The following is a 12,144-nucleotide window of genomic DNA, read 5'->3' on the forward strand; positions in this document are numbered from 1 at the left end:
CTCAGCACCACAATGAAAAGCTTACCAAAAATCGGCTGTAGAGCTTAGCGCTGCAGCACTGGACCGGAGCGTCATAGCACCAAATCACCTCGCCCAGTGCTATGGCGGGAGACTGTTGAACCAATGAACCGTGATGATGATTGATAAACTAGCGCACCAATTCATTAGTGCCGCCAAGCCAGCCTTGCAACGCTAGTTCAGTTAAAAATTAAAAACTATAAATAATCATCTTATTCCTTGAGTGAGAGGAGAGGCCACTACGAGAAGTCATTGCATGGTGAGAGTGTGTGAGTGCGTATGAGTGGTAAAGTGGAGTGTGTAGCTTGTGTTCGTTGTATCATAGTCTTGCATTGAAGTAGAGTAACACAAATGAGTGAACAAAGGATTGTAGTAGTACTTTCGAGTAATTTCTAGACATTACTTGTGTTTCTTTGTCTGTGTTTTGAGTGTATCTTGGGTTGTATTTATGAACAAGTTAATAAAATAAAATGCTTGTAATGTTTATTATGTTTCTTGTAAGCTTCATCGCCTCCATTTGCAGCTAATTATTTACTTTTCTGGATTTGTGATGAATTAAAAAAAGCATGTATTGCTTAGAGTAAGGTTGAATGTTTATTAAATTCATCTTATTTTTATTTTCTCCACACTTAAGTTGGCTTATGTATAGTCCTTGCATAAATTCAAAATACTATGTGATTCTGAGCCGTGATAGATAGGCTAAAAGAGCAAATAAAGAACTTAGAATGTAATCTGACCATTCATAGACATATGGTGGCTTGGGTTATAAGGTCCTAAGAAGATAGTTTAATTGCAGTTAGCATTAATTTTAGCTTAGTCTCAAATGAACTTGATAGAGATGAGGAGAACAATTACTCTGATCTATAACAACTTTAGAAAACATCCCTCTGTAAGGCAATCATGTTCTTTTAAGGATTCATAGGTTCAGAACTTTATAATATTAGAAACTTTGTTCTTGTATTTTGAAGCTTTTATTTTTATTTTTTTACATTTGCAATCACATTTTTGTTAGTTCTCTAGATAAGCATAATAGTCCAATAAACATTAGTAATTTGCACGTAGAAGATTGACATTCTATTCATCACTTTATTACTTCATGTGATAACATGCACTTGCAGTTTAAACAGGATCTACACATAAGAAAATTTAATTTTCCTTCGAAATTTAATTAGAGTCTTAATCAAAAGTAAATCCCCAGCTAAAAATACAAGAACCTCAAACTAGCAATTGGTTTAGCCCAACCCAACCCCCATCAATTTTTTAAGTGGAAATTTCATGAAAAGTGAAAAACTAAATTTTTTAAATATAAAAAGGGAAAAACTATGGGATTTGGCTTTGTTGGAATGATTCCACTATTGTTTGTCATCAGTTACAATACGGAAAGTGTTGATACAAATTACATATAATGAATTATGTGTTAGAAGTTGAAAAAGCTCTAGGGGATGGGAAAGTTGTCTTCAAAAGTCATTTGTTTTTTTGTTTGATCATTCTTTTCTTATGTGGGAAGTTCAGGAAATAAGAAGTCTAAGATAAATCTTATAGTTGATTTTCGGGAGTCAAAGCTGGTGAATATGACATGAATCGACCTTATAAGCAATGACGTGCGTTGATGTTATTGGCAATAATATGTGAAAAAGTTTGTTGGTGTTGTTATAGCAATGTGACATTGGTCAGAGGGTCGTAGTTGGAATGATTATAGTCGAGGAATTGTGGTTAGGGAAACATGGTTAGAGGATTGCATATTAGAGATGGAAGTTAAAAAAATATAGTCAAGTAATGGTGGTCAATAGACTATAGTCGGGTGTATGTGATCGAATGATCATAGTTGAGTAAATGTTGTCAAAAGATCGTAGTTAGTTCGACGGTGATGATCAAGTTTCAAAAGCCCCACAACAATGGTCGGGTAGTGATCTAATGGCAGCGATCAAGCAGTGGTTTGACAAAAGTGGTCAGGTGGTTGGTATGACAATGGTGGATGGATGGCGAAGGTTTGGCATTGCAATCAGGCAATGAAGGTTCGATGGGGATGATTAGGCGGTGGTCCGTTACTACAACTGAATGATGGTTTTATTATGGGTGCACATGTGAAGCTTCAGGATTCTTCAAGCCTAGAAATGCCCTTGAATCTTAAGCCAAATGTCCTTTCCTCTTTATTTAGAGAGTTAGAGCATATTTATAGATTTTTAAGATTGACATGCCCATAAATATGAAAAAATTTTGAAGCCCTCCATCTGACAGCTTGTGCCTTATATTCATTACCTTGATCATAAAACATTCATCAGTGACTTAACTACATGAATATTGTTAGAATTATGGGACATTTGGCTTGTTTGATTCTTCCCGTAGAGACGCTTGATTTAACTAAAAACTTGTCATATTTGGAGATCAAATGGTCCTCCAATTAATATATCAAAATTTTCAATTATGCTTTAACTACTTTATCTAAACTTATTTAGACTTAAATTGAATTGCTTTTGTTGTCAATGGGTTCGTTTCGTCGATACATACGACTGAAATATAAGTTTACTAAAATTAGAGTTTGAATAGGTTTAAATTTAATTTAAAAAGTTTTCAATTCAAATATGCCATTAAATTCGTGCCATATTAACTCAATTTTTTATGGTGCAATTAAACTAAAATATGATAAATAAAAATATTAAAAATACATAAATAAAAGTTGACAGTAAGATTCTATTGATATTAAGTTGCATTATATCACTACTTGTTGCAAGCTGATAAATTTAAGATTGTAGAATAAAAAAGTTTTATGTCCTAGCGGTGCACGAATGTCCAACATACAAACAGATGAATGTGAAGGCATGGGAACGCTTGAAAATTTTTACGTGAAAAATTAAAAGGGAAAAACTATGGGTCATTGCCTAGGTTAACAAATTTCACAATCTATGATTGGTTCGTCCCTTAACATCAAGAGGATGAGATTACAATAGTATAAAAAATATGTTGAAGTTTGTATGGGTGCTCAGGGCTAAATGACCACGGGTTGTTATGGTAGTGGTTTGACATGGGAGGTTCGATTGGGATGGTCGGCTGACGAAGAGTTGATGGCCACGGTTGTCCAATGGCGATGGTCGGACGCTGAAGGCGGAAACTATTAGGTAGAGGTCTTGCAATCGGTTGATCAATTGAAGGTCTGGCAATAGCGCTTGGGTTAAGGTCCAACAAATGGTTGGCTGGTGAAGGAGACGACGGTTAGGCGGAAGACTGGAGATGATGATCAATAGGTTTAGGCAAAGTTTATCAGGTGGAGGTCGGGCATCGATGATCAATCTGAGGTTCGACGGCTACAGTCGAGCAATGGTACGATAGCTACATTTAGACGTGGGTCCGACGGCTACAGTTAGATGAGGGTCTGACGGCCTTGGCTGGTCAGTCAGAGGTCCATCAATGACTCCGAGTGGCAAGGTTTCATCGTCGTTGGTACTTGAGTAAAGCTTGTGGGTTTTTCAATCTCGGAGCTCTCTTCAATCTCTAGCAAAGCGTCCAATTTCTCCCTCATGCAAATATTGGGGGCCTATTTAGGAATTTTTTTTAGAATGATATGCCTTGAAAATATACAAAAATCCGTAGCACTCCATCGAATAGCCTGTATTGATTCTCTCAATCGTAGGTCATTTTTTTTGCATTTAGTGCCTAAATGGTGTTAGAATCAAGCAATCTTGGCTCATTGTATTTATCAAGTTGAGATGCTCAATTCAACTATGAACATGCTAAATTTGGATATGTCTTGAAGCTTCCAAATATACTTCAAGCTCTTGGATTGGAGCAATTTTGATGTTGTAAGGTTTGTCTCATCGAGACGTTTAGTTCGACTATAAATTTGTTAAAATTGGAGTTTAAATGATCTAGAATTGATTTTAGAAGATTTCAATTTAGTATGCATTGAAATTTTTGTTGATGTATAACTACTAAATATATATTTAAACATGTTCTAATGAATCAAATTTACGTAATTAATATATGAGTTATCATCAAGCTTGATACGTCATCATGAAATTATCTTGATCAGGCACGAATCTCGAGACAAAACCTAAACCGGAAACTTCAAAAATTAAATTCGGAAGCACCTGAACTCCGATTTCAGCAAACTTACAGTCAAACTGAGCGTCTCGGAAATACAAACCCAACGACACCAAATTCAACCCAATCCGTGCCCAAATGGGTCCGAATCAAGGACCCGAAGTGCTATTGGGAGGTTCAAACCCCAATTTGAGTTACCAAACGATCTTCGATTTTAACGAGCTTATACTCGAATCGAACGGCTCGACGAGACGAATCCAACAAACCCAAGATCGCCGAATTCCGACATCATTAAACCTCCAAATGTCCAACAAACGGTGCACGATCGAAGGGTTCAATATCGGCCGTCCATTCAAACCACTCCCAATTCGCCCCTGATCTCACACATATTTACAAGCCATGCCACTCCAGAAAAACTATAAATAGAGCCCTCATTCTTCACAAGAGGGACTCAAGTGAAGAGAGAGAAGAAGAAGAGAAGAAGGAGGAGAAGGAAGAAGCTCCTCCTCGATCATCGCCGGAGCTCTTCCCGCCGCCTGAAGATGCCGGAACTCTACCGAATTTTCGGGAAATGCCGGGAATTTGCAGAACTTTGTAAAGTTGCTTGAAGAAATGAATTGTAATATGATTTCCCCGACTTGTGGGACAAATCAGCCATTTGTAATTTGCAAAACACTAGTGGAATTTTTCAACTGGGCGAGGCCCCGTGGTTTTTTCCCTTTTTGGGTTTTCCACGTAAAAATTCTGGTGTTCGTATTCTCTTTTCTGTTTGTGTGCTGAATACTCGTACAACGCTTGGACGCGAATTTAGAAACTCTACCGCCGCGTATATTCTAGCACGCAACAAAGCTTAATATCAAGCATTTACCAAGTTATTTGTTGAATGATAAACGAATTTATTCATGAATACAAGTAAACAAGTTGGATCATATTCATGAATATAATTAAAGAAGTTGAACATTGTTCATGTTTGATTTTTTTAAACTTCAAATTTTCCAAAGGCATTCAAAAAATTTTAGTTACTAATTTGATTGAATTTGAACAAGTATTAATTGACTCGAGTTCGAGTTGTTGAAATTCATCTGATGAGTACAAATCTTAATGCTTTGTCAATGCTCTAGACTTTCAGAACTAAATTAAGCAGCATTTGAGTTCTAATTTCAACAAATTTATAATGAATTGAACGTCTCTATAAAATTAATTCATAAAAATATCCTCATTCGAGTTTAAGTGTTTCCAAACCAAGCATTTGAAGTATTATTGAAAATTGTAAGATATTAATTACAGAATGAATATTCTCTAAATCTTGCATACTTAAAATTAAATCGAATATCTTGGTGAGGCAAATCCAATTAATACAAGATCACTTGATTCTAAGATATTTAAGGCACCTAAATGTCAAGCAAATGGTATAAGATCAAATGTTTCAATATGGGTCATCCATTGAAGTGTTTGAAATTTTGGCTAGATTTAACAAAATGTACTCCCAAAATACTACAGATAATTTCTTATTTTCCATTTCAGAGTGGCCTTGACGTGAGTTTAGCGTGATCTTGAAGATCTAAAGAATTTTAAAGCTTTATATCGCATTCAACACCAACAAGTACTGTTAGCTACAATCATTTGACTTCTACCATCCAACCACGGTTGTCCAATGGTCGTTATTTAACTACCACCACCCGACTATCATATGTCATTTATTGTTATATGATTACCGACATCTAAGCATCATTATTAAAGCATTATCATTCGACCCAGTGTCACCTAATTAACTTAATCCAATTGTCATCTTTATCCCTCAACTACTTTTCCAATTAGCTCTCGACTACAATTACAAAAGACCAAGCTTAGGTTTATTATTTTCTAATCCCGTCTTTTCTAATTGAGAGGAAGAACTAACATCTATAACTTTATTTAAACAGTTGATTATTTCATCTAAATCATGCCCCATGATTTTCTCTTCTCAAGTTTCTTAATTAAGTAAAAAACTCTAGCATCTTTTGCATTATTCTCTTTTATTTATATAGACGTTATATCTTCATATAAAATACAAAAAAGAAAATCAAATTACGATCCAAGCCCGTGATCAATCTTACGAAGTAGAAGATGCAAGTACTTTCTATGTGTATACAGCAAATCACTTATATATGCTGAGCTCGAGCCAACCTAGCTAGCTAGAAGAGTTCATTCTCGTGCGCCGATCATATTGAATGTATCGTGTTTCTATCCCCACATATTAGAGGGCAAATTTGAGGGCACATTAGAGCTTATTAGTGCAAGCTCTCTACTTTTTGGTAATGAAACACCATAAAGTTCTCCCTTCCCTTCTGTCTCTTTATCACTTTGTAAGATTCGGATATCAACATTGAGTTTGAGGCCATTATTAGTGAAAGTTGGCCAAGATGATGTCTCTTCTTAATTAGAATAAAATATTAGAATACTTCAAAGTAGCTTAAAATCTTTATCTCCATTGTTGTTCTGTAGAGAACAATTTCGTGATGCAAATACCAAAAATTATGATTCTCTCGACGATGATCAGAACAACAACAACAACAAGAGAGAATCGGCATTAAGCACTATATGGAAGATGAAAATTTCCTTAGTTAAATCAGAAGCGTCCTTTTATTTAGGGTAAAATTTTAAACTAATTATGGTTTAAGACTTAATTGAGCGATTAGGTATGTCAAAAAATAATTTAAAAATATATATAATCGCCGAATGAATGGGCGACTTTATCCTAACTCAGGTGCAGACTGGACTAGTCATTAGAACACATCATACAAAAAAACATTATATATATCATATATATATAATTTAATATAAGTCGTCCAATATACAGGCGACTTATAGAAGTTACATTTAAAAAAAAAAAAAAAAACTTTATAGTAGAGGATTGTGATTAAGGCTTCGTTTGGGACGGCTTTTCTATTGCTTTCTAAAACGGAGTTTTAGTATAAAAATAAAAAAATTTGTACTAAAACTCTGTTTTAGAAAGCAGTAAAAAAGCCGTCCCAAACAAAGCCTAAATTATAAGTACGTAAGTCGTCCATTGGTCAGGCAACTTAGTTCTACCACCTTAGTCATTATTTTTCGATCTACTTAGTGTCCAAGTGACGTTGAAGGGTAAAAAAAAATTGACATAGACGTCCCGTTCAATGGACGACTATGGCTATTTTTAAACTATTTTTGAAACATATTTAACCAATTAGTTCTTAAACTGTGATTAGTTTAAGATTTTGTCCTTTTATTTATGATGTAGGTTTATTCATTTTGTTTGGTTCTCTTAAATATTTGGCTTAATCATGCACCGCTTCAAAGCCTAGTTTTATTGATTATTATATTGAAGATTTGAAGAAAGGAAATGTCTTGTACCATGCTGAAGGCTCTTGTACAAGTAGGTTTTGTTTGAATTGAAGCAAAGAAAATGAAATAAAATAAGAAATAAAACTAAATATAAAAATCTATCCACATATGTAATTAAAATTTGTATGAAATGGCAATTTTATGCCTAAGTCAATAAATTAATATGAAGGAGATGTACAGCTGCAACTTTTTATAAATGTGATTATAAAACTGTTGTGAAGACATTTTAAAAAGTAACTTCGCAGCATAAAAATTATTTGAAAATAATAAAAAAATCAATGGTCAAACCAAAACTTTGGTTTCTGTCTAAAAAATAATGCAATAAAAAAGTTAATGAAGCCTTATGTTCAGTTTGGACGACTGTAATGTTTTATAAAAGTGATTGTGAAGCTGTTGTGTGGAAAATAATTTTAAAAGAAAACAGTTGTAGATATTATAAAAAAAAAGATTATATAAATATAATTGTTGTTTTCTTAAATCTACCATACATTAGCAACTCTGGTTGTAAAAACTAATTTTTCGCAATAAAAATTTTTAAAGAGCAGCGAGAAAGTAGTAACTAAGCAGAATTGTGGTTGTAATTTGAAAAACAAAGCAGTGTGAAATTATCCCAAACATACCCCTAAGCACAAATAAGAATTAAATACATATATGATTAAAATTTTGAGCATAATGACTAATTTAAGACTTAATTCAACTTTGCCCATCAAAGATCACCCTCATCAATTTTCCACCTCTAGATTATATTGGGTGTTAATTGAGCTTTATTGAGCTTATTTGTTAAGCCATGATGTCAAATGAAAGAGAGAGAGAGAGAGAATTTTAGATCCCATTGAAAATTCAAAACATAAAAAAATTATAAATAAAAAATAGACACGCAACCAATTCATATATATCATCAAAATCTTTAAAATTATCATATAAGTACCTCTATTTATGAAATATCCATCAAAATTTTTAAATTCATAATAAAAAAAAATATTAATTTTCATTTGTAATATTTTATCAAATTCTTAATGATTTAATCTTACCAAATGCAATCACACAAATATAATATTTTTTACTTAGCTTATTTGATAATTCTCCTAAAAATAATAATTTAATGTAATAGCCCACTCATCAATTGCCTACTCCCGATCGCATCCGGTGTGAATCGGGTTTTGATTGGAGCTTAATTTTCTAAGCCATGATGTCATTAGTTTGGCGACCCTTATCAAGAAATCAAATAAATAAATAATTATAAACTATATTTTTTTTTTTCTCTTCTTCTTCCCTATTCATGTGGGCCACAGTGGCGTAATTGGGCCTGTCAATTTCAGCTGCCGGATTAGTAGACTTCGGACAGCGACGGGCTTCTGTCTGGGCCGCGTGCTTCGGTTCGTCCGTCAGCGGCCGGCCCTTTTGTCGCCGGCGCTTCACGTTTTAGGTATGATTATGTGGCTAATTGCAATTACTAATTAGGCTTAAACTTTTGATCGATACAGAGATCTTATCATTTTGCACCTGAAAGCAACCAGAAGCATTGTACTTTCATTATCTATCTCTCCAAGTGGTGGTGGGTCTTTTTGTACTTTCCTTTTCTCTCTCCAAGTGGTACAGAGAAGCTTTTCAAATTACATTTATTCAATGCGTTTGTGGGGCCCTCTATCGCCACCTCCATCTTTAATGGTGGCGACTCCTTTGTCCTTTGATGATCTGATGAGAAATATAAAATAACTTTATTTGATTTGTATGGAAACCTACCCTGAAGAACTTTATGGATATTAGTGTGTGATATTAATGTGGATTAATTTGAGGTTAAATGATTAAGCTCATGCTTTCTAAACACAACTACATTAGCATTCTAAGGGTTTGTTCGGACGACTTTTTTACGACTTATTAAATCAGTCTTTTAGTACAGAAATAAAAATTTTGAACTAAAAAGCTGCTTAAGAAGCAGTAAGAAAATCATCACAAACAAAGCTTAAATGATTTAGGTTTCGTTTGAACAACTTTTTCTTGCTTTCTAAAACACTATTTATTACTAAAATTTTTAGTTTAGAAAATTTATGTGCTATTTTTTTAAGAAAGTTATCTCAGATGAAGCTTTAGTCAAAATTACGTTCTCAATTTGTATTAGTTTAAGTTAAATGTATAACAAGTTGTTTTCAAAGACTAAAGTCATACTTACTAAAAGTCGAATACTTATAACACATGAAAGTTTGATGAACAACTAGTTTGAAGGTATTTGATTGTGGTAGATAGAGGAGGATTTCATTTGTATGAAGAGAGTAATTAATGCTTTAAAAAATAAACAAATTGATTTTATCTTCTTTCTTCACATATACATAATCATCATCATTATCATTAAATTTCTCATATTAAATGTGACGATAAAATTGATGTATAATGATATATGCTGACCAAGATGATTTATATTAGTATTTATAGGTAAATGGACTCTTTTATAATATGATTTTGATTTGTGCAAATTTCACAAATAGTGAAGAACTAAGGGGTATGTAGTAGATTTGACATTATTGCCCCCTTTGGCTGTCATTAACTAATTATTCAAATTAAATTATCACCAACAACTACATTAGAGAGGCCCTCCCCACAATGATAGAGAGACCTCATCATTGCTTTATAAGTTATCATTATGATTGTCATTGGATACCTCAAGGTTAATATATATAGTAGCTTTTGGGTTCATAACATGTTTTATTATAGTTCATGTTCTATTATGCTCTCCTTTTACTTCATGATGGTATGTACATGAAGGGCATCAAAACATTATGATGTTCTTGTTATGTGTAGAATCTGATTGTGTTGATCAATCGGGTTGACCAATTTCTTCGGACCTCAAGTTTCTTGTGCTCGCTCGGGAATTTAATTGAGTTGATCAATTTATTGGTTTATTCCAATTAAAAAAAATTCGTACAACATTCCAACACTGTGTACTTGAGCACCTGGCACTATGTTCTCGAGCGTCACAACTGTCTAGATATGACGCCGTAGTGGATCAAGACAGGGTTTGGGCGTCAAAGCACTCGAAACTGGCGTCGCAACAGTGCATGACGGGCTGGACGGTTTTCTTTCTAATTTTTTCTGAAGGGTTGCATCCCTTGGAGTTATTTAACTTGGCTTTCTCCTTTATTTATGTCAGTAAGATATAAAGAATGGTGTATGTGAGAAGAGAAGCCAGGGGAGAGTGAGAGAAAAGAGAAATATGTATTTATTTCTCCCAATTTTCATAGTGAATTTCTTGGTGTAGCGTGGCTTCATAGTTTTTTTTCCTAATTTGAGTTTTTTTTTCACGTTAAATCTATGTGTCCTTTACTTTTTGCTTCTTTTATTTTCTTACTTGTTTCTTCATTGTGGTGTTTACTCCTCATCTCCAACAGTTCATTTAGATATTTTCTAAAGTCAAAATCTAGCATCGATCATGCTCGTTCGTAACAAATAAAATTCTAAGAACTTCATCAATTAAAAGAGATGTTAATTCAACTCTAGATTAGAGAATAGTTTCATAAACTATTTGAAACACTCATCATACTTTTGACAACATCAATATGGTTTCTATCACAACTAATCAGAGGGGGGTCCCATTATATCCCAGAGGAGCTATTACTCTACCTCTATTATTATTAGTCAATCATTATTATGTATGTCACATGATTAGCATCCACATGGGCGCCTAAGTTATAGGAGGATAAGAACAAAAATCATATGAGAAATTTCATATAAAAAATCCGATGAAAAAATTCTTCATTGCCACAATGAGATTTATATTTACATACCTTCTATCATTTAAAAAAAAAATAGATATATTTAAAATCAAATAATTCTCAATACAATATGATTGTTGATAAGAGCATTCTTATATAACTTTCTAGAAGGAATTCATTATATTTCTATCGGAAGGGTAAACCAATACCTACCATCAAACCAAAAGCTTTATTCTTTGTTCTAAATAACTAATCATTAATTCTGTACAAATCTAAAATGACATGGAATTGATTTTTCACCTTTATTTAAGGCGCCATTTTGGATAGCTTTCTTACTTCTTTCAAAAATATTTTTTTAGTACAAAAATTTCTAATTCAAGAATTTTTTATACTAAAAAGTTATTTTAAAAAGTAATAAGAAAACTGTCGACCCAAATGAAGCCTAAGTATATCATAGAGTGCTTCTCAAAAGCAAAGTAAGCGCAATAACATTTTTTTTTGGAAATTAAGGGCAGTGTCCAAACACACACAATATATACGCGAGACTTGAACTGAGGATCTCTAAGTTGGGAGGAGCCAAACTCCCAACCAACAAACCAAAAAGAGATGTGTAGTACAATTACAATGATTACAAAAGTTCGACGGTGATAAATGATTGAACATAAAAGCCTCTAAAGGCATATAGTGAACAGAGGATCTCTCTTACTTGGGGTTCTCTGCAAATAAATTCTCTCAAATTGTTCTTTGTGAGCAAAAGGAAGAACAGAAGGCACAAAGCATTATTGAATTTTCATTGGAATAAATGCACTATTAATAAAGTACTAAAACTCTAAGTTGAATGGCATTCCTCTTATTTTTCTTCTGCGTGCAAATCTGAAAGAAATTTTTTTTTTTTCAGATCCCCGTCCATGTTTTGAAAGTAATGGATAATGAGGGTTGAAAATGTAAAATGAGTGAGAAACGAAGGTGGCTTTTGCAAAGTGATAGGCTCCATCTTCCACAAATAAATAAATAAATA

Source organism: Dendrobium catenatum, unplaced genomic scaffold (assembly GCF_001605985.2).
Source record: "Dendrobium catenatum unplaced genomic scaffold, ASM160598v2 fragScaff_scaffold_390, whole genome shotgun sequence".
Lineage (NCBI taxonomy): Eukaryota > Viridiplantae > Streptophyta > Magnoliopsida > Asparagales > Orchidaceae > Dendrobium > Dendrobium catenatum.